The 27,791-nt window shown below is 43.5% G+C and overlaps 1 pseudogene; it reads left to right on the top strand.

The window, feature by feature from the left end:
* The first annotated feature begins 18,253 nt into the window (after nucleotides 1-18,253).
* On the top strand, nucleotides 18,254-18,404 carry LOC120098025 (U2 spliceosomal RNA; annotated as a pseudogene).
* The last annotated feature ends 9,387 nt before the right edge of the window (nucleotides 18,405-27,791 follow it).

The following is a 27,791-nucleotide window of genomic DNA, read 5'->3' as shown; positions in this document are numbered from 1 at the left end:
GTCTGTCTTCTGCCATCTACAGGACCAGAAAGTCAGACCTGCAGAGGATCTCTGGAGTCAGAAATAGAGTTAGCATCCGCAGTCAGTCTTGGGCACAGACTGGAGGACCGTGGAGCTTGCCTGAGAGATTTTGCTTGGCAATCTAACTTCCACTTTACTCCTCTGTCTGCTGCTAGAAATAAATAATCCAGGAAGCAGCTGGCTTTCTTCCCAGCAGTTAGCATTCCTGCCATCTTCACGGAGAGCCTTACCTGCTACTGTCTCCTTCAACATCCAGACAGCTCACCAAACTATTCTTATGCACCACTATTCTTCTCAAACCAAAAATTTTGTTGCCTTTTTTTTTCCACAAAGAAAATTATTTTCCTCCTTTCCCATTGCAGCAAAATGAAGCTCAAGGCAATGTGAATGGCGAGTTTCCAAATGCTTTTCTCTCCCCACAGGTCTGCCTTTGAGCCATAGCAATCCAATGTGGCGGCCTCAAGCAGGGGGAGACACTGGCAACATCTGAGCAGTGGATATGCCTTTGAACCCACTTTCAATTGAAACGCACATTTTTTTTTAAATCTGAAATCTATTTACCGGTAAAACATTCCTAAATGCCATCAATATTTAATAAATATGAAACAGTGAAGAAATGTATGGATAAGGAGCCGCTGCGAACAATTGTGGGAGGATCACTGAGTACCAGTTGTGGGACAACGAAACTATCCAAATAACAAAATCACAGTGAGGAAAGTCCATGAGACACAAGACACAAACCAAGGAAGACAATAGTAAGTCCCTGAATGGGATAGAACAAAGCCTGGGGTAGGGGTATTCTTAGTTTGCTTTAGGAACATGTGGTAAATGCTTGAAAGAATATACACTTCAATAAATGTTCAATGATTGGCAAAGCCTTGTGAAAACTGAGAAGTCGCAATATCTAACAGACTTACCTACAGAAAGAAAATGAGTAACTGTTCTTGGAATTTAAAGAAATAGCTATATTTCTTATATCTTGCTTTGTCTCTCGAGTCTGTCTGCTTGTCTGTTCGTTCTCTCTCTCTCTCTCTCTCTCTCTCTCTCTATCTATCTATCTATCTCTATCTCTATCTCTCTCTCCCTCCCTCCCTCCCTCCCTCCCTCCCTCCCCCCCCCTCTGTCTCATCTCTCTCTGTGGCAAGAGGGTAGCATATGCATGTCAGTTGGAGGTCAGAGGACAGCACTGGGCATCAGCCCTTGCCTTTCACCTTACTTGACACAGGATATCTTGTTCATGGCTGTGTGCACCAGGCTAGCAGCCTATGATCTTCCAGGGACTGCCCTGACTTTGTTTCCCATCTTGATTTAGGAACTCTGGAGTTATGGTGGCTCATATAGGTTCTGGAGATTTGAACTAAGGTGTGTACACGCATGCTGCAAAGTGCTTAGCGCTTTGAGCCATCTCCTCAACCCCAGGAAATGTTGAAATGAAGACACCTCTGAATAAAGGCAGAAAAGCTGTACAAGAAAAATGAGGGAACCATTTAAAGACATTGAATTAAGAACAACACAGCCAGCCTGCTTTTGTGATTTATTGGTTTCTCTAGCATTCAGCTTTCAAACTGCCATGGTACCTTTTGCTGAATTACTTTTTGGTGCAGATAGTGGATCTTGGAAACCATAAGCCAAATGCTTATCTTCAGCTCTCTTAGCTGTAATCCTTGCTTTACATCGGACACACAGCTTTATAGAAAAAGGTTTTCTCATATTGACAGATAAGTTAAATTTGGGGGTTATAGTCATTATTTCCCCAAAGGCTCAGCTTGATTCCTGGAAATTGGGCTGGGCCCTGGACATCATGCCTTCACGCCTCACAAAAATTCCAAGCAGTTCTGTGAGATGCCATCCTCAGAGTACTGACCTGCTGCAGGCTCTATCAGCATCCAGACAGGTCATCAAGTATTTCTCTGCATCATGACTCTCTGAGCAGATAAGACATAGTTCCAGCCATGAAACTACAATAATACAGAAAAGAATTATTTCCACAGTAAATCAAGGACATCCAGGAATTAACACTCTTTCTCTCTCTCTCTCTCTCTCTCTCTCTCTCTCTCTCTCTCTCTCTCTCTCTCTGTGTGTGTGTGTATGTGTGTGTGTGTGTGTGTGTGTGTGTGAGAGAGAGAGTGAGAGAGAGAGAGAGAGAGAGAGAGAGAGAGAGAGAGAGAGAGAGAGAGAGAGCGAGCTATCTCAGGTATCGGTCCTCGGTGATCTCCATGTCTGAGACAGCTTCTTTGTTGCTCTGTCTGTTGTATTCACAGGCTGGCTGGCCACCAAGCTTCTGTAAATTCTCCCGTTTCTGCCTCCTAGCTTCCCGTAGGAGACCGGGGTTACAGATGCTCACATCTAGCTTTTGTGTGGCGTGTGGGTACTCAAACTCAGGCTCCCATACTTTGAAGGCGAGCCCTTTGATCCACTGACGCACCTCTCCAGCTCTGCATGCCTTATGTACACCTTCACTTTATAAGTTTCCAGTCTTCTCTGAATTTCTAAAACACACCATTCAGAACATGAGAGGCATTGCTATTTGTCACTATTTTTTATTATTATTCCAAGCAAATGAGAGCCAGTACATGTAAGAATCGGCATTAAAGATACTGTATCTGGTGGGAAATCCACACCATGTGCTTCCTGGTGCCTGAAGACCCTCTTTTCAGAACCTGCTTTCCCAGTTTTCCTCACCTCCTGGTTTCCCTGCTCTCAGGTCAGCATGTTTGTCAGCAACATGTTTGTTGTTTTGTTTTTCTGGGGTTACTTTTACTATTGTGCTTCTAAATTTTGTGTCCATATGAAAAAAGCTCCAGGAAGCCCCTCTCTAGCTTTTCTATGAAACCTGTATGGGCTCATGAGACATGACACATTAGACACACAAAGCATGTTCCTTTCCTTTCCCAGTAAAAACAATGTAACTCAGTGTTTCTCCTCTTCCCCTGCATGGCCAGGAAGCTCAGAATTACATTTAATGTGCAGTTACAGTAACTATTTTAAACCTCCCCTTTTATATGCTTTTGGGTTTTCTATTTTAACAGTTTCTTTGTTTATGTATACTTTACTGAAACCTACCTAAAATGTTTTCTGGAAGAAACAGCAGTATGGGTTGTTCTTAGAAGGAAGGAGCTGGAGGGGCACCTCTAATTACATTGGAATGCTTAGGTGATTTTCAGACAGAAACTTCAAGACAGTCACAAATCCTTATGTCGCTTGGAAGAATTATCTTCATGTATTCACCAAGCTCTTGTGCCTAGAAATGGCAGAAAAACATGGGAAGCCATTTAAAATTAGTCTGATGGGTGAAGATTTAATTTTTAATTTGACCCTGCATTGAACTTGCTCCCTGAGTGCAGACACCAGAAAAACCCCGCCCCATCCCCAGTCCTTTCCTGATTCTTAAGACTTTCTCTTTTTTTATTGGCTATTTTTTATTTACATTTAAAATGTTATCCCCTTTCCCAGTTTCCCATCCATAAATCCCCTATTCCATTCCCCCTCCCCCTTCTTCTATGAGGGTGTTCCCCCACCCATCCACCCACCCCTTCATGCCTCCCCATCCTGACATTCCCTTACACTGGGGGTGTCCAGCCTTGGCAGAACCAAGGGTTTCTCCTCTCATTGGTGCCCAACAAGCCCATCCTTTGCTACATATGCAGCTGGAGTCATGGGTTTGTCCACGTGTAGGTGGTTTAGTTCCTGGAAGCTCTGGTTAGTTGGTATTGTTGTTCTTATGGGGTTGCAAACACCTTCAGCTCCTTCAATTCTTTCTCTAACTCCTTCAGTGGGGACCCCATTCTCAGTTCAGTGGTTGGCTGTGAGCATCTGCCTCTATATTTGTCAGGCTCTGGCAGAGCCTCTCAGCAGACAGCTATATCAGGCTCCTGTCAGCATGCACTTCTTGGCATCAGCAATATTGTCTGGGTTGTTGGCTGTATGTATTTGGACTGGATCCCCAGGTGAGGCAGGCTCTGAATGGCCATTCCTTCTAACTCTGTTCCAAACTTTGCCTCCGTATCCCCTCCGATGAATATTTTTGTTCCCCCTTTTAAGAAGGACTGAAACATCTGCACTTTGGTCATCCTTCTTCTTGAGCATCATGCGGTCTGTGGATTGTATCTTGGGTGATTAGAGCTTTAGGGCTAATATCCACTTATCAGTGAGTGCTACCATGTGTGGTTTTTGTGAATGGGCTACCACACTCAGGATGATATTTTCTAGTTCCAACCACGAAGTCATGTCTTAATGACCCAAGTCCTGCAGCATTCCTTGGACCTGCATAGCAGTCAGTACGGGTTTCCGGTCTTGCTGTGCCGTGAGTACTTCTAGGAATGAGAAACTGAGCAGAGTGATGATTTAAGTACTCCTCTCAAGAGATGTGAGCTCTCACTGGCTTCTAGCAAAGAATATAAAAACATGGAGTTGGGCTTTCTAATGTTCTTATTAGTGTTCTCTTATCTGATGCTGCAAGTTCAGAAGAGGGAGAAAGTAATGTTAAAGAAAGCCAACTAAATCATTCCAAAGCTTTAAAAATAAACATTTGTATTTCCCCCATTGTTAGAGGCCTGGGAACCAGGAGACAGGAGTTGAAGACAAATTTAAATTAGCCTAGTTTGCCCAACTCAATGTTATTTCTAGGTTAGTGTAATATGTTGGTGGGGTTCTTAAACCCCCAAAATTGTGCAATAATTTGTACAAAAATAAGTAATCACTTTATAAAAAAGTTTTTAATGATGACTAGGAGCTAATGCTGAACCCCAAAACTTGCTGCAAAAATGTAGGCAGTGAATTTTTTTTTTAAATAAAAAAGACCAAGCCTGGGAAACAATTAAGAAAGGTCACAGGGGAATTTGTGGAATGGGTAACAATCAGAAAGCTTCAAGGGAAAAAATAGCTCACATTTAATATGACTGAGAGAACATTCTGGAAATTTAATAAACTGAAACCCCAGTAATACATACAATGATTGAATTCCACTCATTCCTGCTCCATGGCAGAGTGTCCCTTATCTCTGAACATACACCAAAACATACAGTCCCTGATGCCTATCTGCCAGCCCTCAGGCAGCCAGGGAAAGGGGGAAGGAAAACGTCTTTCAAGGGGCTTATCTCTTACAATTTGTGTTTTCTACAAAAGTCTATCTTCTCTTCCTCCTGTCTAAACAGAACACTAGAGAGCCGAGTACATCAGATGGCAGAAGCTGCTGATGCAGCCATGAAGGTATAAGTGATATAAAGGGGAGGCGAGCCATTTGAAAGTGAGCTCCCGGATGTCCCTCCACTCAGCCCTCCACAAAGTAACAGACTTTGTAATCCAAAGTCACTCTTCAGAGACCTGAGGGTTGTGTTTGAGAAGCTTATTATATGATTATATAATATGCTTATGATATAAAATGATTATGTAATATTTATGCGTGAACATATGTGGTCATATGTGATAATATATGTGTATGTATGTCACATGTTTATGTGTACATTATGTATGTGTGTATATATATGCACATGTGTGCATATTTTTGACATATATAGTGACATGCCCATGTGTATGTGTACATGTGTGTTGCATATGTGTGATATATGCATGTATGTATTGTGTTATGTAGGCATTATGGTATATATATGGTATATGTGTATGTACTATCCATATGTGTGTATACATGTGTGTGAATGTATTTATGTGTATAGGCATGTGTATATGTGTATATAGTATGTACACATGTGTGCATGCACATGCTTGGAGGTCAGAGGAGGACATGGAATATCCTATTCTAACACTACCTTAGTCCCTGGAGAAGGCACATCCTGTTTGATACTCTGCCCCCAGCACTGAGACCACAGGAGTATGCTGGATCATACCCAGTTTCTTTTTTTTTTTCATCCTTATTAACTTGGGTATTTTCACACCCAGTTTCTTAAATGGATTCTGGTCACTGGACTGAGGACCTTGTGCTGTGTAGCTCTTTCACTGAGCTAGCTCTTTGGTCCTATATACTTTTTTTTTAAAGCAAGAACATTTGGTTCATACTAATACGGAGCAAATATTTAGACATCTAAGCAAAGGAACCGTTAAATATTACTGTATATTCTTAGTCTAAATTCATCAGAACAATAAGAAAGCTATACCTGAAAGCTGGGCATAGGGGCACACATCCTTAAGCCCAGCACTGCGGAGGCTCAGGTAGGTGGGGGGATTCAGGGCCTCTCTCTGCTCTCAGCTGCTCTGTGAGTTCCGACAGCCTTCGTCAAAAACGACCCCACCAACAGCAACAACAAAAAGGTCAGAGTACATTTCTTTTCCAGACATTATTTGGATGGAATCCCTACAAATAATTCCACTGAAGCTGCCTGTGAGAGATTAGAGAAAGCTCAGCTCTCTGGCAGGCTCATTCTGAGGAAGATGGTTAGAGGCCAGTATGAGAAGCACTTTTACAACTTGAGTCACCAGTTCTACAATTTTAAACAATTCTTAGGTCCTAAAGACAACGATCATAAAATTTGGGATTAATGTCCAAGATCCTAACTATGGACTTGATCACCTGGAATATATGAGGAGATGGAGCCCGGAGGAGCCAGAGACAGGCAATAGAAGCTTGACTCGTGGAGCTCTAGACCAATCCAGGGGACAGGAAAACTCAGTGTAGACACAGACTGCCAGGAACTTCATAAACTGCAAAGAAGTGAAACAGAAGCGGTCCATCTTGCCCTGGGCAAAGAAACTGAGCAAGACCTCCTCACTGCAAGCTGGGTGGTTGCTCTCTACAGAGAGACTTCATTCTTGTTTTTCTTCTAGGGAATTCTTTCCTCTCATTTCCTCTGCTTTAGATATCAGTACAATGATGTAAGACCCTGGCAGGGTTGGGGCTGAGTGTGGGGTGCAAGTGGGGGACAGACAGAAGCACACTGAGGCATGCACTGTGTGCTATGGTTTCGGTTAAATTAATTTGACTTGGTCAATTAGATTGTAAAGTCTCCCGAGGGAAGAGATAATTTCTTAAATTATAATTTTTGTCTCTTACAATGTTTCTGTTTAAAATATACTATTGACTTTATAAAAACCTATCTATTTAAAAATGCATCTGAATACAGTATGCCATTGGGTGCACATTCCTTTCAGCACACAAGTGTCCCTACTGACTCTTTTTTGAGAGTTTGTTATCCAAATTACAATGCAATTTTTGAAATTTGAAAAAATAATGTATAGAAAAAATATGCTAGGCTTGGTAAAATGTTTATTTTTCTCATATTTAACAATTAAATATCTGGGTATGTTGGATGATTAGATTCACTATTTATTGGAATATATCACAATTTAGATCTAAATTATCTCCTTGGAAAGCTCAAGCATTGAAGGTTTGGTCCCCACCTTCTCCATCTCATCATTGAAAGATGTTTCAATCATGAGATTAGATTTTGAATAGTGCTGGTGGTTTAAAGAGACACTGAGCTGGATTACCTAAAAATAAGGAATCTGTTACAAGAGTTATCAATTGGTTGGACAGAGAGGGTGATAGTGTGTGTGTGTGGGGGGGGGTGGTTCTCAGGAAGGTTAAGACCCCAGAGTCCAGGACAGATGGCAGGCAGACAATATGAGTAACAGTGTGGTGGGGTCTCTAAAGAGACTTGGAGCCCACAAGTTGAGGGAGCTGCGTATCCGTTTTGAGAATGGGGGAGGTTCACAGCAAGAGCCCACAGCCAGGTTCTCTGATTTCCAGGCAGGAAGCAGGGAAGCAGGATGTGCCGTAGGCCCTTTGATGTTGACTCAGTCCCCAGGTGAGAAATACTGACTGTTGTCCACTAGCTAGGGACCCACAGACAGTGTCTCAATATCTGTGAAAGGGGAAGGTTGTGGCCTGAGCAGAGGCTAGATTCTAACATTACATTCTTACCTGAACTTCATGAATGAAGTTCATTTACACAGTCATGGCTTAGTGGGCCGTTGTAAGCAGGGATGTAACTGAAGGAAATAGCTCACCGGGGGCACGCTTTTGAAGGTGATTACTGTCCCAGGCTCTCCCTGTAACTAGGCTCTGTTTCCTGGCTGCTACTTCCTCCCAAGGAGTGGCTGCCACTCTGAGATGAAGAGTCCTGCTCTAAGCATGCATCCTCTGCTATGATGCTTGCCTCACGTCAGATCAAAGCAATGGTGCTAGCTGTCCCTGAACTGAAACTATAAGCCCAAACTTCCCTCCCTGAACTTATATACATCAGTCCAGTGGATGCAAAACTGAATGTGTTGGTCCACCCCCATTTGTCTGTCTGTCTCTGTCTCTGTCTCTGTCTTTGTCTCTGTCTCTGTCTGTGTTTCTCTCTCTCTGGTAAGATTGTCTCATAGACATCATGGTACATCCTATGTGTCAGGAAACTAGGCACAAGGCAACATCTTTTCCTTCAAGGGCTCACAAGTTCGTAGGTGAAGGAGTTCCCACTGACTAGTAAAGACCTTCTTGGCAGAAAAGACTAGTGTCAAGACATATGCTGGTTTCTGTGTAACTGTTCAATGCAGGTGGTCGGTCACTCGGTGGTCCATCTTGAATTCCAGACTCAAATATCTAGCTGTCTGTTGGCTTCTCTTGCTGGCTTCAGTTCCTGGCACCTACCTCCTTAGGATACACCCTTTCGATGATTCCCTGTCCCTTTTGCCATTCTCACTAAGTAGCAACTACTTTTCTAAAAGTCCAGGCCTTACACACCTGAACCCTCGTTGTTCTTCCCTTCACAATCTTTCTGGAATGTGACGGTGTCGGCCCTTCCACAGCAACCGCACACACGTCTCCCTGGACTACAGTAAGCTCCTGGGTTTGCCTCACATACACCCTCATCCCAACTCTCACTTTCTGAGACACACCAACCTACTGGAGTGACCTCTTGGAAAGTCAGGCCATCCCATATATGTCGTTGCCAACGATAGTTCATTCTTGACTGTGGCTACAGAACATTCTATTGTGTATGTATACTTCATTTTCTTATTCATATCTCTGATGACAAATACCTTCAGGCACAGGGAGACAAATAGTGTGCTCTGTGTCTTTGTAGGAAGAAGAAAGCTAATCTCATAGAAGAAAGAAGTGGCTTCAAGATCACTAGGGAAGGACAGAGATAAGGAGAGAGAATAACATGGTTAGACAGGAGACATTAGAACCCGCTACCCTCAACACCCTAGTTTACTGTCAGTTATAATAATTTATAATTCAGGATCTTTAGAAGGAAGAATATTCCCAATATATGATGAGCATAGAGAGATGCAAATCCTTATTGCTCTGATGGTTACACATTGCATTGACTACACTGAACATACAAGGTGCCATAATAAAAAAGAATAGTGGATGAATTGATCAGCTAAGGAGCATGTCAGGTTGTGACTCATTCACAAGGTTTTTGTGCATCTCATCCCCACTTTCTCTGGGTGACTGACACACTCCTATCTCCCCCACTTGTTCTCTGTGGTCTTCAGAAACGGGAAGCTCGCGCTATTTTAGAGGTCATTACGTTGGTTGCTCACTGTGTCTAGAATGTTCCTTCTCAGAATTTTCACATGGCTCACTTCCTCTCTTCCCTCCAGTTCTGCCTAAATGTCACCTTACCATTCCCACTTCTCTGGCCAGGCTGTGTAAACACTATCTGCCCTTACAGCTATGCTCAGTCACCCCTGTTCTATTTATTTCCTGCCACGGAGCCTACAGACTAGCATACTAGGGCACACTTATTTTCCTGTTTGCATATTGCCTGACTTTCCATTCCCTCCCAACTTTAACAGTTCAGTGAGGCAGAGTCCAGCTTGTACACTGCTGTGTTGCCTCCTCTAAACAGAAACTAAAATATTCTTCACCCAAATACTGTGTCCAGCACGAAGTCTAAACAAAAGTTGGACGTGGGCTGACTCAGCTCGTATCTCCAGCATTAGAAGGTTTTGTTGGTGTTGCTTTGAGACACAGTCTCACTGTATAGTTCAGGCTGACCTCACACTCTAGATCATTCTGCCTCTAACTCCCCCCATGCAGGGGCTACAGGTGTGCGCCCACCACAACAGGATAAGGATGTTCTTTTTTATTAAGTTTATGAAGTGAATTTGTTTTCTTGGTTTTTTTTTTAATAACACAATAGAATTTTGAATCATGGTCATTTGAGGGAGTCAATCCCAAAGACTATTTTGACAATAAAATAAATAAATAAAATCTCACTATATAAAATGGTTCCCACAAAAACAGGGACCTGAGTTCCAACCCCTAGAACTCATTCAATCCCAAGTTTGTTGCTTGAGTCTGTAATCCTGGTGTACCTACTACAAGGTGGAGGGTGGAGACCAAGAGACTGCAGCTGGGATTCTATAGTCTAACCACTAGGTTCTGACTCAAAGGACTGAGTCAGAGAAGGTAATATTAAGCTAAGAATTAATATAATATTAGAGAAGGTGCTTTTTACCTATATGAGAGTTGGCTTGTAAATACTGAACAACAGGCCCTGAGAATTTAATCTTCCCCATCCTAGGCAATGCTAACCATCATGGACCTCCATATTTGGCAACCTACTCTTGTGAGACACCCACAGGGACAGTGTGCAATGCCTACTCTCTTCAGACAGCTCTACTTGAAAGGGAAAGATCTGGGCTATGCATTAACCTATCTATTTTCACCCACTCAGTAATAAAGCCAGACATAGCTCTGTCCATGAAGGGTTAGGACTATCAGAGTAAAGTAGTGGGAAACAATTCCCCAAGAGTTCTTATCGTAACTCCCAAAGGAGCAAGAGTATTAGGCTGCAGAGCAGTCTCAGGCAGTTTGATGTGGTCCAGAGGGAACTGTGACATCCCCGAGGCATCCCAAGACCCAGCCAGTAGCCAAAGCCAGCCCTGGTGTTCTCAGGGTGGGGCACTGCTGGCTCCTTGCCAAGATCTCATTCCCAGCCATGACCCGGCTCTCTGGAGCCTTTGACTACAGAATGCACCTCTAGCAATGGAAAGTGTTGAAGTGGTGGCATTTGAAATATGCCTGGAAAGAATACTGATTTCAACCTGTCAAAATTAACAGTGGACCTTATTTCAGGCAATAATTGAGCTACTTTAAAGACTACTCAAGGCTCAAAATCACGAGTGCATTAGAGTGCATTATGTTAGCACGTGGAGAGACGTTCTTGTTTTATTGCTAGATGGCCATGCATGAAAGTAAGCAATTCAAATGAAGGAAGTGAGAATAGTGAGAAATCAGGTTGTGAATCGTTTACACTCGTTGGCTGTGGTTCTCCCTGCTCTTGTGGATCATCAGCTAATACCATCCATGAGAGCAATGGGAGCAGACACAATGAACAGGGTGGTGGTGGTGGTGGTGGTGGTGGTGGTGGTGGTGGTGGTGGTGGTGGTGGTTCAGAAGTCCCATGACTAAGTTCAGTGAATAATTCACCTTGGGACCAGCTGCAGGGAGTCAGATCAGCTTTACTTTGGGTAATTTAAGGCTTATAAAATTTTAGTGGACTGAGGGTAGGAACATCCAGAGTGAGCCAAGATCATTGCCTCAGGGCTTAGGGTGCCAAAATGCCTCATTAGCATGTGGAAGCCTTTCAGGAATCTCAGAGGCTATCCCAGCAGGTTCTTATCAGGAGAAACTTGTTCCTGTACTCTAACTAAGGCTACTTGACATTCCTCAGGTAGAGGCATGTGTGGGGCCTTAGAATTCCCCAGGCTAGGTCAGAGGAGACGCCTTGCCAATGAAGGGAGTCTCCATACTGCACTGAACTCAGAGAACTTCGTTCTTAATTACAAGACTTTACCCATAATTGACAGTGTCTTTTCTGTCTAGCGAGTTACTGACACTTTGGGGGAGTCTCATCTGTGGTACCACATGTTACTAGGGAAGTTGAGGTTCCCTTACAGGGTCCCTCGTCTTATTAATCGAATAATTTAAGAACAGACTTAGAAAGTTCTTGAGGACAATTTTGCTAGAGATTAAGATTAGCCCCCAGACTATGAAAGCTGTAAATTGTTTCATTTAAGCGATAATTATTTGTTCCATCTCCTCAGCACGGCGTTAGAAGAATCAACCTTTCTTATTTGTGGTCCCTTGGCCAGGTAGTTGACAGGCCCAACTAGATTAACTTTTCAGAGAGAGAGACAACGACATGTCTCCTCACAGAAGTAGATTCCAGTCTTTTGACCAAAAGGAACTAGCTTTCCTTTGATGTGCCTTCCATGCTGTTGTAACAAGTCATGCAACTCAATTCCCTTGGTTTTTGGTTTTAGACTATGGTGAGTGTAAAGCTCACACAGTTATAGTCAAACAGCAAATCAGTGGAGAAGACTGTGGCTTGCAACAGGTAAGGAGAGCGATGAGGTCACCGAAAAAAGAATTTCAAGCAGTGTTCTCCTTAAAGTAAGCATGGAGATTCTGTTTAGGGAGCCTATCTGTGTTGATGTAAGAAAGCACTTCTAGGGGTTGGGGATTTAGCTCAGTGGTAGAGCGCTTGCCTAGGAAGCGTAAGGCGCTGGGTTCGGTCCCCAGCTCCGAAAAAAAGAACCAAAAAAAAAATAAATAAATAAATAAAAAAGAAAGCACTTCTAACCTGGATATATTTCCAAGAATGCTCAGTTCAAGATGCACCTTACGGAGCTTGCCAAGCTTGAAGGCACAGTTCAAGAAGAAAAGATGCTAGACAGAAGACTTTTCAACAAATTTAGATTGAGTTTTATAAATATAATGGGAGTATTCCGTAATATTCAGATTTGGGGAGCTAGGGCAGGAGAATGGCAAGTTTAAGACTAGCCTGATAATCAGAACAAGATACCAAGGGCTGGGATTGTAGAATCGTGTTGCATTCTTGTTTGTAGCATCCTGACACTTGATCTCCACAAAGAGTTTAGTTGCAATCAGAAGCAGAAGTTGGATTGAAGATGTGTTAGTATGAGTGTGTCTGGAAGGCACCTGCCCCAGTCAGCTATTAAAAGTTTAATCCAATTGATCGTGATTCTTGAAGTAGAACAAAAACATAGGGCTTCCAAGAGCTTTTACACTAATCTTGTGCTCCAAGGACTACACATCAACTCCTAGCATCTCCAAGAATGAGGCTAATGCTGAATGGATACAATTGACACAATTGGCACAATTCGCTCATAAAGGACAGATTCGTTCATAAAAATATGATTAAATGATAGTGCTTCATGAATTTTTAATGCTCCATGAGTAAGGGCTTCACTCAGCCTTGTACAAATATTGAAGAGATGATATAATTGTTTAAAACAAATAAAGAAACAAAAACGCAGGGCAAATCGTTAACAGTTTGTGCTCACGCTAACCATTGAGCATCCTTTCCGTCCTTCCAGGCATTTTTTGGCACACAGTGGCATGAGAATGCGGACTCGTGTCGTCCCAGATCACCGGTTCTACAGATAGATAGGACGAAACCTAGAGCAGAGACCATGTCGGATGAGACTATTCTGAAAAGGAGACAGCAGTTGGCATCCTTTGTGTCCTCTGTTCTCTAGTAATGCCTACGTTTAAAATCAAATAGAAGATGAGTCACAAGTCATCCACAGAAATTTGTGGTGTCCTCACCTTCCGTAAGTCAGAGGCATGAATACACAACACAGACCCTTAAGTAAGTACACATTTCATTTTATTCTCTCTGCTTTGGCTTGGGCCTCTGGACTACTTAAATTTCATTGAATGATCATATCGCCCCAAGTAAAGGACTTTTAAAAAAAATCTATGTAATTGCTCATTATAGGTATCAATAAAAGAAATCATCTGTTTTTTTTTTTTATTAAAGGGCCAGCTCTTTCTTAATTTTTTTTTCACTGGGGATCAAAAGGTATTATTTCAGTTAGGGACTTGATTGCTATGATAAAGCACATGACCAAAAGCAACTTGGAGAAGAAAGGGTTTATTTCACTTACATGTCCAGTTACAGTTCATCAGGGAGTCAGGGCACACGCTCAAGGCTGGAACCTGAGGCAGGAACCAAAGCAAAGGCCATAAGACATGCTAATTACTGGATTTTTCCATAAGGGCTTGCCCATCTTGCTTTCTTATAGCACCCAGTACCACCAGGCCAGAGATGGACTCTCCTACAGGGAACTGAGCCTTCCCTCGTCACTCCCCCAAAAAAATCTCCACAGGTTTGCCACAGGAGGCATTTTCTCAATTGAAGTACCTTCTTCAAAGTTGACTCTTGCTCATTTCAAGCTAATACTAGACTAGCCAGCATCAAGACTGTTTTTCTTCTAAGTTTTCCCTGTAAAACACCAGCTGCTTTTGTTTTGTTTCTTCAGACTCCTTTCTGAAAATAGTTTTTGGTTGAGTTTGGATTCTGTGTTACCAGATTCTTCTCGTGGTGTTCATTCCGTGACGCTCTACGGAGGAAGGTGCTCAGCAGCAGATTTCTGTGCTTCTCTTCATCACTAATATTAATCACTACAATAACCAATCCCTAAGCGATAACATGACCCTGGCTCCTGGCAGTGCGTAAAGTGAGAACAAGATGCGTCTAGCCACCGAGGTACCTCTGCACAGCTGTAGGCAAGCATGACTGTGAGGACCTGGCCCCCTGCCGTGGAGCTGGTCCATCCTGTAGTGAAGGCCGCTGTCTCTTTACCTAGTGCTCATTTGTTTCGCTTTGTGGTTCTGATGTTGAGTCAACTTCTAAGGGCACAGTGCCAGCTTGGATAGCAGGATAGCAGTGAAGTCCAAGGAAACACTGGGGTTATCACAAGCTACAGCAGCCTACGTTGCATTGCCAGCTTCAATAGAGTTTGACCTCAGGCTGAACTTTATTTTGCCAGGCTGCTGAGAACTGAGCCAGCAGCTGTTGCGAGCACAGGCCTTCACAGCCCAGATCAAGTGCTCCACAAAAGCCTTTCTCCTTTCTTGCTTGTCTGTGGATGGAATGATCCAGTTCCCCTGAATTTACTGGAGAGTTCAAGTTGTGCTATTATACATCAGGGAGCTTCAGAGCCCCCTGTACTCTAGGTCTATCCTTAACAACAACTAGTTACTTTCTTTTGTAGGTGGAGTTCCAAGACTATGACTTAGGGCAGAGAAAGGAATAAATCCAATTTCTAAGTGACTACTAAGAATCTAATGCTTCCTTTTCCTTTATGTGGAAAAAAATACCTTCATTTAAGTTTGAGATCTGATACTGTAAAAATGATACTACCCTAATTAACTGTGTGCTAGGTACTGCCTAAGCACACTACACATAATAACATACTCATAGTCATTAACTCGTTGCTGTGGCTCGAATTTGAAATGCTCTCCATGGCCACATGTTTTAAATGCCTGATCCCCAGCTAGTTGTATAGTTTTAAGAGGCCATGAAGCCGTTAGGAGGGGGGCGCGGCTAATAGAAGTTGATCAAGTCCGTGCTCTCCCAATTGCTCTTTCCCTAATAATCTGTTAGAACACGAAGAAATCTCAGCCACACACTCATGCCATCTGGCCTTCGCCATCCCTTCTCCATAGTGATGGGTTATGAAACCATGAACCATAATTCGTAATTCTTTCTTCCTCTGGGTTGGTTCTTTTAGGCCAAAGGAATACACTCAGTTAACCTAAGACAATGCATGCAGTAGGGCCACGTTACGAGGACACACTGTGATACGCTCCTTTCACAGTTGAGAAAACTCAGTCGCAGCTAACATGAGCAGTGTTTTCTGCTTCAGGGTGGGGGATATTGAACACGAGTGCCTAACTTTGCTTTCATTCTTTATCCCACTGGTTCTCAAGCTTCTTAATGCCACCCTTTATTTCAGTTCCTCACGTTGTTTTAACCCTCAATCACAAAATTATTTTCATTGCTAATTCCTAACTGTAACTTTGCTACTGTTATGAATCATAATGTAAATATTTTTGGAGACAAAGGTTTGCCAGTGGGTTATTGCAACCCACCGAGAACCTCTGTGTCCATGGTGCACAGAACAGGGAGAACCAGGCTCAGAGTACTGAGGGAACTGGGGTCAGGGTACTGAATTTGGGTCAGAATACTGGAGGGAACTGGGGAGAGGGTACTGAAGGCCCTGGGGTCAGGGAACTGAGGAAACTCAGGCCAGCATACTAAGGGAACTAAGGCTCAGCTAGCCTAACAGTGACTGTCTGTCAATGGAAGGTTCAAGAATCTTGTAGTTGTTCGGCAGAATGTCTCACTCAGTTGGTCTTCAGCATATGTCAAAATCATAAGCAAGTAGGCTGTAATGCCTTTAAAGGGGTGGACTTTCGAGAGCAAGCAGGAAAGAGAAATCAAGCTTCCTTCTTTCATGGCCTTCATATAGCCTGCAAGCAGAAGGTGTGGCCCAGAGTAAAGGTGTATTTTCCCACCTCAGAGATCCAGATTAGAAGTGGGCCTTTCCACTTCAAAGTGTTTAATTAAGAAAAAAAATCCCTCAGAGTTGTGCCCAGCCATTTGAGTTCTAGTTAATTCCAGATGTAGTATAGTTGGCAATCAAGAGTGGCTACCACAGGTACCTTTCATCTTTCTGTCACAGTGGACTGCAAACACAGGCAATGATTTCTCAGGACTTCCTCCATGGGACACCCTTGTCTAGTCAGACCTGAGTGCCTGTGAGACGCCCAAATCCGCTCTCCTCCTTCCCACTGCTCTCCACACCATGCTCGTCAGGTGAGGGCTTGAGGTGCTCCCTGCGAAGGTATGGCCTGACTTCCCCCTTTCTAGTCTGGGGTCTTGAATATCTCAATAAGAATGTCCCAGTATAGCCATCTCCCATTCCTGAAGACCTTGGGCTTCTTCTATTCTGAGTGTCCAGAGACACTCTTCAAGGCTCTACTGTGGCCAAACATCATGAAGAAACAGTAATGGTCGGCCTTAGTGTGGTTCTGGTACAGGCTGTGTGTCCCAGGAACTGGAGACAAAGAAACGCGCACTCTTACTGCACAAGAACTGTTGTTGTGTTTAAAAATGGGAAGATTCTTGGTGATTGCAGCCTCAGAGATTAAAATCCTCATACAAATCCATCATTATATGGATAAGTAAGAAGAATAAAGAACTCTCTTTTCTTTCTCTCTCTTCCCGATGAGCAAGATGCCTAAAGGAAAGAAGGGAGAAGGTGGCCCCAGTCCCTGCTGTAGTCAAGAAACAGGAGGCAAAAAAGGTGGTCAATCCTTTGTTTGAGAAAAGGCCCAAGAACTTCAGCACTGAGCAGGACATCCAGCTCAAAAGAGATCTCACACGCTTGGTCAAATGGCCCCGCTACATCAGGCTGCAGCAGCAAAGAGCCATCCCCTATAAGGAGCTCAAGGTACCCTTCGGGCATTAAGCAGTTTACCCAGGCCCTGGACCAGCAAACAGCTACCCATCTGCTTAAGCTTGCCCACAAGTATAGGACAGAGACAAAGAAGGAGAAGGAGCAAAGGCTACTGGCCCATGCTGAGAAGAAAGCTCCTGGCAAAGGGGACGTCCCAACTAAGGGATCACTTGTCCTCAGTGCATGAGTCAATACAGTCACCACCTTGGTGGAGAACAAGAAGGCTCAGCTGGTGGTGATTGCCCATGATGTAGACACCATTGAGCTGGTGGTCTTCCTGCCTGCCCTGTGTGGATAGATTGGGTTGCCCTACTGCATCGTCAAGGGAAGGGCCAGGCTGGGGCGCCTGGTCCACAGGAAGCTATGCCTTCACACAGTTTAGTGGAAGACAAAGGTGCTCTGGCTAAGCTGGTAGAAGACATAAGGACCAATTATAATAACATATGAAGAGATCCGCCACCACTGGGGAGGCGACATTCTGGGTCCCAAGTCTGTGGCTCGCACTGCCAAGCTGGAGGAGGCAAAGGCTAAAGAACTTCCCACTAAACTGGGTTAAATGTACACTAAGCTTTCTGTACATAAATATAATTACAAAATTTAGAAAAAAGAATAAAGAACTCTTAATGAACATTTACCAAGTGCTCCTTAATCTCCTCAATATTCCTATCCAGTAGGTAGAACAAAGGGCCCATTTTATGGATGATAAAACTGAAAGTTAGATACCTTGGTTGGCAGGAGCCACAAGCAGCCCAAATTTGCTTTATTCCACAGTGTGTTATTTCACTTAGGCAAGGCTTTCCACCAGCCATCTTTGTCTAGAACCCTTTCCTTTGAGTCTGAATCTTCCCTTTGGTGATCAGATAGGCTCATCTCAAAGTCCTGTGGTTCTGGCTTTGAAACTTGAATCTGAGCAAAATTACAATAGTAGAAAGAATGCATGATCTGACTTTCATAACTAGCCCATCACCATATCACAGTTGTATCTGCTCCCTTTGAAAGATCAACCATCGCTTCTCGGCCTTTTGGCTAAGATCAAGTGTGAAAGGTCAACCAGGTTTCCTTTCCTGACTGAAATTTTCTTATGTGCTTATGATTATACAATATCCCAATGGCACAGCCCTTTTGACAGCACTTTTCACAAGCAGATTGTAGCTATCTAACTTCAAAACATTAAAGATTTTTAAGCCAATAAATCGGATGCTCTATATTTTTACATGGAAAAGGGCTTTCTGGGTCTAGTTTTTTTCATAAACTGGCTTTATGAATCACAAATAACATGGCAGTGACATCTTGGCCCTTGAGAGACAAAGTTGTAAAGTTTTAGGCATTGAGTAAACAGTTGCTATTTTTAGGTTAGCAAGAAGATAAGTTAATGAGCTGGAGGTGCAAGCATTGAGGGGGAAAGTTTACAGACTTTCTCAGCTTCCGGTCAATCCAGAACAAAATTCTCTGGACCAACATACCATGGTCACATTTCTCTTTCTGAATATCCCAAACCAACTGGGATATTCTAACTACTTTAGCAGGTCTAGGGATCTGTAGAGGTGGAGAGTGTGGGCCTAGGAAGGCCTCCATTGCTACCATTCTTACACCTGGACACAGTGATAGATAGTATCTAATCAAACTCCCTTTTTCCTGAACAATTCTTTTAGCCTGCTGCTGTCTGCCTCCAGTTTGCCTGACCTGCAGTTTTTACAGGACACTAGTTCTGGTACACCTCACCACAGCCACAAGATATGGCTTCCTCTCCCTCAGTGAGATTTTTAAGCTATAGGGTTAGTATTAGGACCATTGAGTCCCCAGACCTTAGATTGTTAGAGCAGGCATTCTTTGAGGTTGGCAGCTCTGGAAGTTTCTGTTGCTCTGTGGTTAGCCTTGGGAAGTTAAAAAATCTCCAACTCAAAACAAATTCTACTCAACCATAAGAGAGGTCAGGGAGGAGATACTGGAATAGAAATAGTGTAGGTAATTTTCCAGTCACACTCTCCCAATTCTCATACTTCTGGGGTTATTTGTTTTAATTAAAAAATTTTGATTATTTTGCACACAAATATTGTGTCTACATCACTCTTGCCCCTAATCTTACCTCCAATTCTTACTGTCTTTCTCACTCCCTCTCAAATCCATAACCTCTGTTTTAATATTGTTTTATACACACACACACCTGTATACACACACGTGCACACACACACAAATATATATAAATATATATATATATATATATATATATATATATATATATATAACCAGCTGAAATGTATATGTCTTTAGTGCTGACCACTTTTTTTTTTTTTGGTTCTTTTTTTCGGAGCTGGGGACTGAACCCAGGGCCTTGCGCTTCCTAGGCAAGCGCTCTACCACTGAGCTAAATCCCCAGCCCCTGTGCTGACCACTTGGAATTGGATATCCCATCAGGGGCCTGGAGAGACTCTGGGGAAGGCAGTGTCTCTCTCCGCAGCCATTAATTGTTCTTCATCTTAGTGGTTCTCAGGTTTGAGTCACGACCCCCTTGGGGTTGCCTATCAGATTTCCTGAATATCAAATATTTACACTATGATTCACAGTAGTAGCAAAATAGCAGAACTATAGTTGTGAAGTAGCCAAAAAAAATGGTTGGGGATCACTGCAACATGAGGAAGCATATTAAAGACTCACAGCATTAGGAAGTTTGAGAAGCGTTGTTCTAGGGGAACCTTGTGAGATTTCCCCTACTAATGTTGGCCTGTCAACTATCATTGTGTAGATCTCAGTTAGACAATCATATTTCTGAGATTTCATGGCTATATTTTCCATATTACTTTCCTAAAGCAGATGTCTTAGTCCTCTGGGTCTTATGGTCCTTCTGATCTCCCATCTATGATGTTCCACTAGCCTGATGTGTAAGGATTGTGTCGTAAATGTATCAGAAGAGTTGGATATCCAGCGATCAGTTTTGTGCATTTTGACCAGTTGTAGATTTCTGAAATGGTCTTTATCTACTACAAAAAGAAGCTTCTTTGATGAAGTGTGGGAAGTACATGCATCTGTGGAGATAAGGGTGAGTATTTAGTATTTAGTAATTTTACTAGTTTACCAAAGTAACAGTAGTAGGTTCTTCTCTAGGGTCCATGACTTCACCAGCTACAAGTAGATGGCTAGGTTTAGAGTTCCAGGCATGAATTCCCTCCTATTGAGCATGGCCAGGATATAAGTGCCACTGCTACCCCATGGGGATGTCTTGCCATGCCAGTCCTTATTCTGGTTTATAGGCTTTGCAGCTGGCTTGGACTGTGGATTGTTTTTCTCCCTTGGTAGCTTGCATAACACTTTCAGATACCACGAGAGCCAGTCCTAAGAGACTTGGCTTTCAGTTCAGCTCCAGCTCGATTCCTTTAAGCCCTATGTCTGAAGAGTATGGTGACTTTAGCAATAGGGTCTTACCTTTAAGTTCTAGGAGTTCAAGCAAGGTTGTGCCAGTTACCTTTAATGTCCTGGGAGCCTTTTCATTCATTCCCACCATCCACTTAAGGGGAGTTTTCCAGGCCTGGCAGAGATTTTGTCAGACAGCCTGTGGCTCTTGAGGAGAGAATTGTCACCCCAGGTGCTGTAACTTTGTTTAAATTATTTATGTATATATTTACATATGTTTAAATATTATATGTGCTTTTAAAAGAAAATGTAAGGGCTGGGGATTTAGCTCAGTGGTAGAGCGCTTACCTAGGAAGCGCGAGGCCCTGGGTTCGGTCCCCAGCTCCGAAAAAAGAACCAAAAAAAAAAAAAAAAAAGAAAATGTAAAATATTTCTCTACAATCTTTTTAAACATCCTTAGAGTTATTTATCCATCCTTTCTCCTTCTCTGTCTATACTGTCACCTTTTGCCATTTCTCAGTTAACCACCTCCTCCTCCACCACCACCACCACCTCCACCACCACCACCACCACCATCACCACCACCACTACCACCACCACCACCACCATCACCATCACCTCCACCACCATTATTTTCCCACTTCTCTCTTCTTCATAGTATCTGGGATTCTTAAAAACAAAGCACTCTACACCTCATTATAACCCTTCTAGTAACTCCAATTTTTCACTCAGAAAATTGCTTGCCAAGCCCCAAGATCGCATTAGGGCTGGAAGCTGAACACAGCATGCTTGTTCTTTCACATATCAGTTAGGCTAAAGAAGCTCCCAGCTTCTGGCCTCTCCAGAGCTTCTTGCTGTAGCTACCTAACAACTCTTACTCAGCATAGTATTACAGACTGTTACTGAGGTACCCTGAAGCCTGGAGGCTCAGGAGTCCAGTTACTCCAGTCTGTCTAGAGTCTATGTTGCTCTTGATGCCCAGAACTGTTATACCACAGCACCCGAAATACAATTACCCACGTGGCTGGTGGATCAAAACCAAAACCAAGTATTTTCAGGGTCTGTGATGTGAGGGATGTATTGAGATGTTTGGGAAAGTCCAGGGATTCTAGACCCCTCCTCTCTGTCCAGAGCCCCACTATTTAGCTATGGAGGTCATCTGCCATTTGAAGTGTCGCTAGCAGCCAATGGCGTGAAGCAGATGAACACTGTCAACGAGTGCAGGTGGCTTCTGCTGTGCTGTAAGCAGAAGCCCAAGGTGCCACTCGCAAATGTCTAAGCCATGGTTGAAAACAACAGCCAATGCCCTGGACATTGGAGTGGCTGTGTCACTGGTGGAGACACAGGACACAGCAGGATCTCAGAACACAGGAAGTCAGTTTGTTTATGATTCAGAGTCCTCCTTTCCAAAGGCCTCACATAGGAAGCATTGTTTCAACACTCTGGACACATTCGCAGCCTCTTCAGCTCATGACAGAAGAACAGTTAAAGCTGTAAGGCAGGCACAAATACTCCACAGTCCCTAAGACTTCATAAAAGCCACTGCTGCAAAGTCTTGTAATCCCAACTGTTGGGCTACTCAAAACCAGCCCACTCCACTGGGGAAAGCCCGAGATCTGTGCCCCGGATGCAGAGCTGATGCCCTCTGTCAGTGTGGTTTCTGTGGGTGGAGCCCAGAGATTGCTGAAGTAGGTAACCCCTGGGTCATCACAGAAAACTAAAAGGACATTGTGGTTTGGGCTCATCAGGACACATAGGAGCTTGTGTGAAAATCTCAGGAGGGAGGCCAAACCAGAAGCTAAGCAGATGTTGGCTTGCAGAGTTTTTCAGCCTGTAATATATAACGAAGACTCCAACGATATGGCCAGCCTCTCAAAAGTTCCAACTCCCCAAAATGTCCCCAGAGCCTCTCTTTCCAAACTTCGGGAAGCCGCCATACCAAAAGGACTGGATTCTTCTCTGAAGGCCTTGTAGGCTCAGTTCCATCTTGGGAAGAGGCAGGACGCTGGGCAATCTCTACGGACACTTTTAGAAAACTGAACACAGAACCTTTTATCAGGGAGGGCTGAGATGGTTTCTCCCACAGCCCTCACATTCATCAGAGGCCCTTCTGGGGGAGAAAATTAATGAGGATGCTAAGTGCATAATGTGACTTCTGGCGACCAGCAGGCTCCACTCGGGTGGGTGTGGCTGGAGGCTTGCCCTGAGCAATGAAGTTGGTGCCTGTGCTCTTCACCTCAGTTCAGGTTTCCAGGCAATGAACTGAGGATCCATGGGAACTTGCTTTATCCTAGCAACAGCAGTAGCAGCAGCAGCAGCAGCAGCAGCAACAACAACAACAACAACAACAAAAACAAAACCAAAACAAAACAAAACAAAACCAACTAGTAGCTGGAGAATTGTGGAAATGATAAATTTGGGCCGTTTTGAAAGAAATCTTGGTTTCAATACATCTTTGAATCTTACAGGTAAAAAGTCATTGAGCCAGCAAGCGTACAGGTCCAAATTATAAAACAGTCTTTGCACCAAGAGTGTGCAAGCACTTCAGTTCAGTAGCATGCCTGCAGACAAACACTGACAGACAGCCCCTGTCTGAGCAATCCACTGCTCTGGGTTTTCTACGACATGAATTTTTATGCTTCCATCCACTCAAACAGTTTGAAGTATTTTGCTAGGTACTGCCTTCCCCCATCAGCCAACATGGAGGTTATGTTTTGATTCACAGCTTGGAGCCTGGCATCAATGCCAAGGTAAGGCTATGCTTTGCCCCAAGAGACTGCCTTCTCCATGCAGCATTTGAATGCAAACGGAGGTAGTGTTCATTGGTGGGCATGTAGACACTACTTGAGAGGCATACGTTGATAACTAACTCATTCCTAAATGTCCAAAGGACCCTGCCCTATAAGACCATCAAAGTAAACAGAAACCAATCTGAACCTATGGGCATATGAAAATGGTGTCAGAAAGGAACAGGCACCAAACTTACCAAACACATCAAAGTGAAGGATGAAACGCCATCATCTGGACATAAAGAGAAAGACACCTGATATTATGATGGTACCAGAAACCTTTCATCTGACCACTAGGGTAGAGGGTGGGGAGTCAAGGACATACAACTATCTCATGGACTTAAGCTTTACTTGGCCCCTACATTGACGTGGCCTACTCGAACTGTATCAATCCATCATCTTGTTCATCTGGACGCCATTGTGCATAGGGTCTCTGTGCCCTCCACAGTTGTGCATGGGGCCTCTGTTTGCTCTAAGGTCCTGCGTGTCATCTGGGCAGCTCCACACAGATCCGAGGCTCCACTTTCTTTTAAAGACATTCTAGCTGCTTTAAAAATTTATCTATCCATCTATCATCTATCTGCCTGTCGGTCTACCTATCATCTATCTGACTACCTACCATCTATCTATCATCTATTTGACTATCTATCTATCATTTATCTAAAAATCTAATCATCATCTACTATCTATCTATCTATCTATCTTCTTTCTATCTATCTATCTATCTATCTATCTATCTATCTATCTATCTATCCATCCATCCACCTATCTATGTGTTCCATGGCTCACTCAGTGGTCAAGAGACAACTTACTGGAGTAAATTCTCTCTTTCTACCATGTGGGTAGCAGGAATTGAGCAAAGATCATTAGACATGGCATCAGGTGCCTTTACCAGCTGAGTCATCTTGTTGGCCATTTAATATTTTGTTACATTTTACTTATATGTACATGCGTTTGTATGTGAGGCTTCCAAAAGACCTTTCCCTCCCCCACAAAGTTTATTATCTGACCTCTGAGCTCCTGTTGCAATCTCTTTAACTTTTCATCGTGATTCTGTAACTTATGTATAGACACATGTAGAGAGAGATGGATAGATGATAGCTTTAATGAGAGATGTGTATCGTGTGATCTAAGGGTTAATATTACCAGCTCATTGGAATAAACGAAACTATGTGCTTTAGCTGGTGATCAAGGGAAATTGAGACTACTTGGCAAATTGTTGCCAATAAAATTAACGCAACTTTTAAGTTCCTTGTTGTTGAATTAATTCTGACATCGAGGAAAGATACACATATCCATTAATGTTTGTAATCTCATAAGTAACAACAATTAGACTCTCAGGTGTTTTTAAGAGGGAAATCCTCACTAAGATAATAAAGGGGTTGTATTGGGGTATATTCAAAGAAGGAGACAACAGAAGTCTGGAGCCCATGGAGTATCTGAAATGAGAGCAAGCAGTCTGTGGAACTCTTAGAAATGGCTAAAGGGGAGACTTGAAATCGGTGAAGGGCCTGGAAGTGCTGGGGAAGGTCTAAACAGAAGTATTGTGCTTCAACTGCAGGACCTAAGGAACTAGCATCCTAGATGCCTGCAGCCAACTTTTGCTTCTGGAGCTGGCTGACTCACCCTGACCCTTTTTGAGTTTTGCTAGGGAGCTGGGCAGGGCCATTTGATGTTCATCTGTAATTACTTTTGTCTGTATTCTTGTCATTAGAGGATAAACGGATTTATAATGGGCCTAAATTCTTTGTGCTGAGATCAAAGGCAAGTGCCTTGGGAGATGGCAGGAGAAGGCAGGGGACAGGGTGTTCCTGGGAGTTCCTTTGCCCTGTGGCTGGGCTGGCCTCTATGGAAAAGCTATATTCAGCCTTTATTCAGTAGCTGGGACATAAGTTTAGCCAGAGCCAGTCTTGTCAGGGCTCAGGGAGGTGGCTTGGTCTACAGCCTGAGGATGCTGCTCACTTACACCTCCCAAGTGCAGGGGCTTCACAGTGTGGGAAGAAGACAGGAGCTAGGCTGTATCCCCTGTAATAAAGTTCAGTGGGCATAGTTTGCACAGCTTGCTGGCCCTTGCATTTGTCGTTGACCATGGCTGTATGTAGAGGAGCAAGATGAGGGCTGGTATCCTTAAGCCATAACAACAATCACATTACTCACAAAGCTTCATGTTTTGAGCTCACTAACTGGGCTCTTTCTCCTCCAGACTTGGCTGCTGTCAGCATACAGCAGCCCTTCTTGGCCCAGTGTCCTGAAGCCATGGCCCCTAGAGCTTGTCAAGCCTTCCCAATGGGCATAAGCAGAGAGATAGCTCAAGACCATAGATGGAGCACATTGGCTGTATAAAGCTGGCAGAAGAATCCGTGCCATTTAGAGGGAGTCATCTAGATAATATCAATGCATTCTTTTGAAAAATAGTATGTTAAAACATTAAAAACAGTCATAGTGGTGCATGTCTTTAATCTCAATGCTGGGAGGGCACATGCATGTAGATCTCTGAATTTCAGGCCATCAGGGGCAACATGGTGACAGTGGGACAGCAAGAAAATGGCCTCAGAGAAAGCAGAAACTCTGGAGTTAGGTACCCATAAGATTTATACCCATTAGACCTCTGAATCTCTGAATGCTTGCAGCTTTCTTCTTGGGAAATGGACGTGCTAACCAGAGACATGATGTTGCTGTGATCAAAGCATCCTAACAAGAAGCAACGTGGAGAGAGGGGTTTTATTTGGCTAATAATTCCAGGTCACAGTCCATCACTGCGAGAAGTTGAGGCAAGAGTCACATTACATCCTCAGTCAAGAGCAATGAGGCATAAATGTGTGCCGCCCGCTTGCTACTTCTCAGTGAGGCCTCCGTTTTCACACAGTTTAAGATCCTCTGTCTAGGGAATAGTGCTGTCACAGCAGACTGGGATGTCATACATCAGTTAATGCCATCATCACTAGGGTGTCCCCTAAAAAGGGAGCAGTGTCTGGGGGCTGTTAAGGGGTATGGAGATAAACCACTCCAGAGACGGTTTCAGGAAACAGGGTCTGCTTTATTGTATGTGAACAAGGAGTTATATAGCAGAAGCCCATCGACTGTGATTGGTCAGCACCCTACCTCGGGTTAGACAGTGAACACTCATACTACCAGAGTCTCAGTGCAAAAGGAGCGCCTTAAAGGAAGCATTGCACATGCAGACTCTTCTCCTGGCTACTCTTGTACTTCATAATTCGGTGTTCTGATATCTGGGAATACTCTTGGAGCATGGAGTGCTAAGCTTCTTATTTAGAAACACAGAATGCCAAATAAGCTGGCCATCTATATTTTCTCCTACAAATGAACATTCAAGACCCTCCCTCGCAGCTAGGCCTCCAGGCTAACCTGATAATCCCCATTAAAACTCTGTTCCCAGGTGATTCGAAGTTGTATCAAGTTGACCACTGCAGGCAAGCACTGCAGTGAGCTACAGAAATAAGTGTCCTCCCAGTGTGCCTGACACGTCCTAAGTGTTTAGAATATGAAATCAGCTTTGTTACTACTGCTGGGCAGCTGGACGGTTGTAATTCTTAGTGACCTGTTTTCTTTCCAAGTGTTTTAAAGAACAGTTAAATGGTCAACAGTACACAGACAAAATAAAGTCCAAGGAAAAGCTCTCGCTCAGCAGTGACATAAGAGTCGCTCCTGTCATAAAGTCAGTAAACAGTCACGGGTGTGCCAATGTGCACCTTTTAAGAATGCAAAACTATATTTCTTGGTTGCCTGCTGTCAATGTGAGGACACAGCTAACAGGAGTGCTTGTCTAATGTGTCGTCTTCAGTAAGCACAGCACATTCCCATTCGGCCCACAAAATTATAAATTATGCAGGAACACGTTGGAAGGTTCTTCTTTGAAGAATATAAAAAGTCATTATTAAAGAGTGTTTTCTATGTTCACTGTGGGCTTGACTTTCTCTAGATTCTTGCTGCTGAGATAGGCTACCAAGGGAAAAACAAGACTGTTAAACACAGGCTTTTGAAGACACAGTACAAGAAAATAAAACCCCAAAGCAAGCTGGGCGTGGTGGCACATTCCCTTATCCCATCACTTGGGAGGCAGAAGCAGGCAGATCTCTGTGTCAACCAGGATGGCCTTGAGTCACCCCACGCACCCACAGATTAGAGTTACAGTTTCTGTCCACATACAGTAGAAAGTGGTGCTTTCCCCACTATCCAGAGAAGGCAACCTTACAAATTACCTAGGCATTAGTGAACCCAACCTCTCAGGACATAGTACCATATAACAACATTGTATTACTCAAACAACAAAACTACATTTTCTCACAGTTACACATGAAGGCTTCCAATGGGGGCACTCTCCCTGGTACAGTCACCTCAGTGTGCCCTCACGTGGCGGAGACATCTCCAGTGTCTTAGTTCTTTATA

This window comes from Rattus norvegicus, chromosome 17 (assembly GCF_021556685.1).
Source record: "Rattus norvegicus strain SHRSP/BbbUtx chromosome 17, alternate assembly SHRSP_T2T, whole genome shotgun sequence".
In the NCBI taxonomy this organism is placed as follows: Eukaryota; Metazoa; Chordata; class Mammalia; order Rodentia; family Muridae; genus Rattus; species Rattus norvegicus.
Note: the sequence above shows the minus strand (reverse complement) of the source record. Positions and strands in the feature narration are given on the sequence as shown.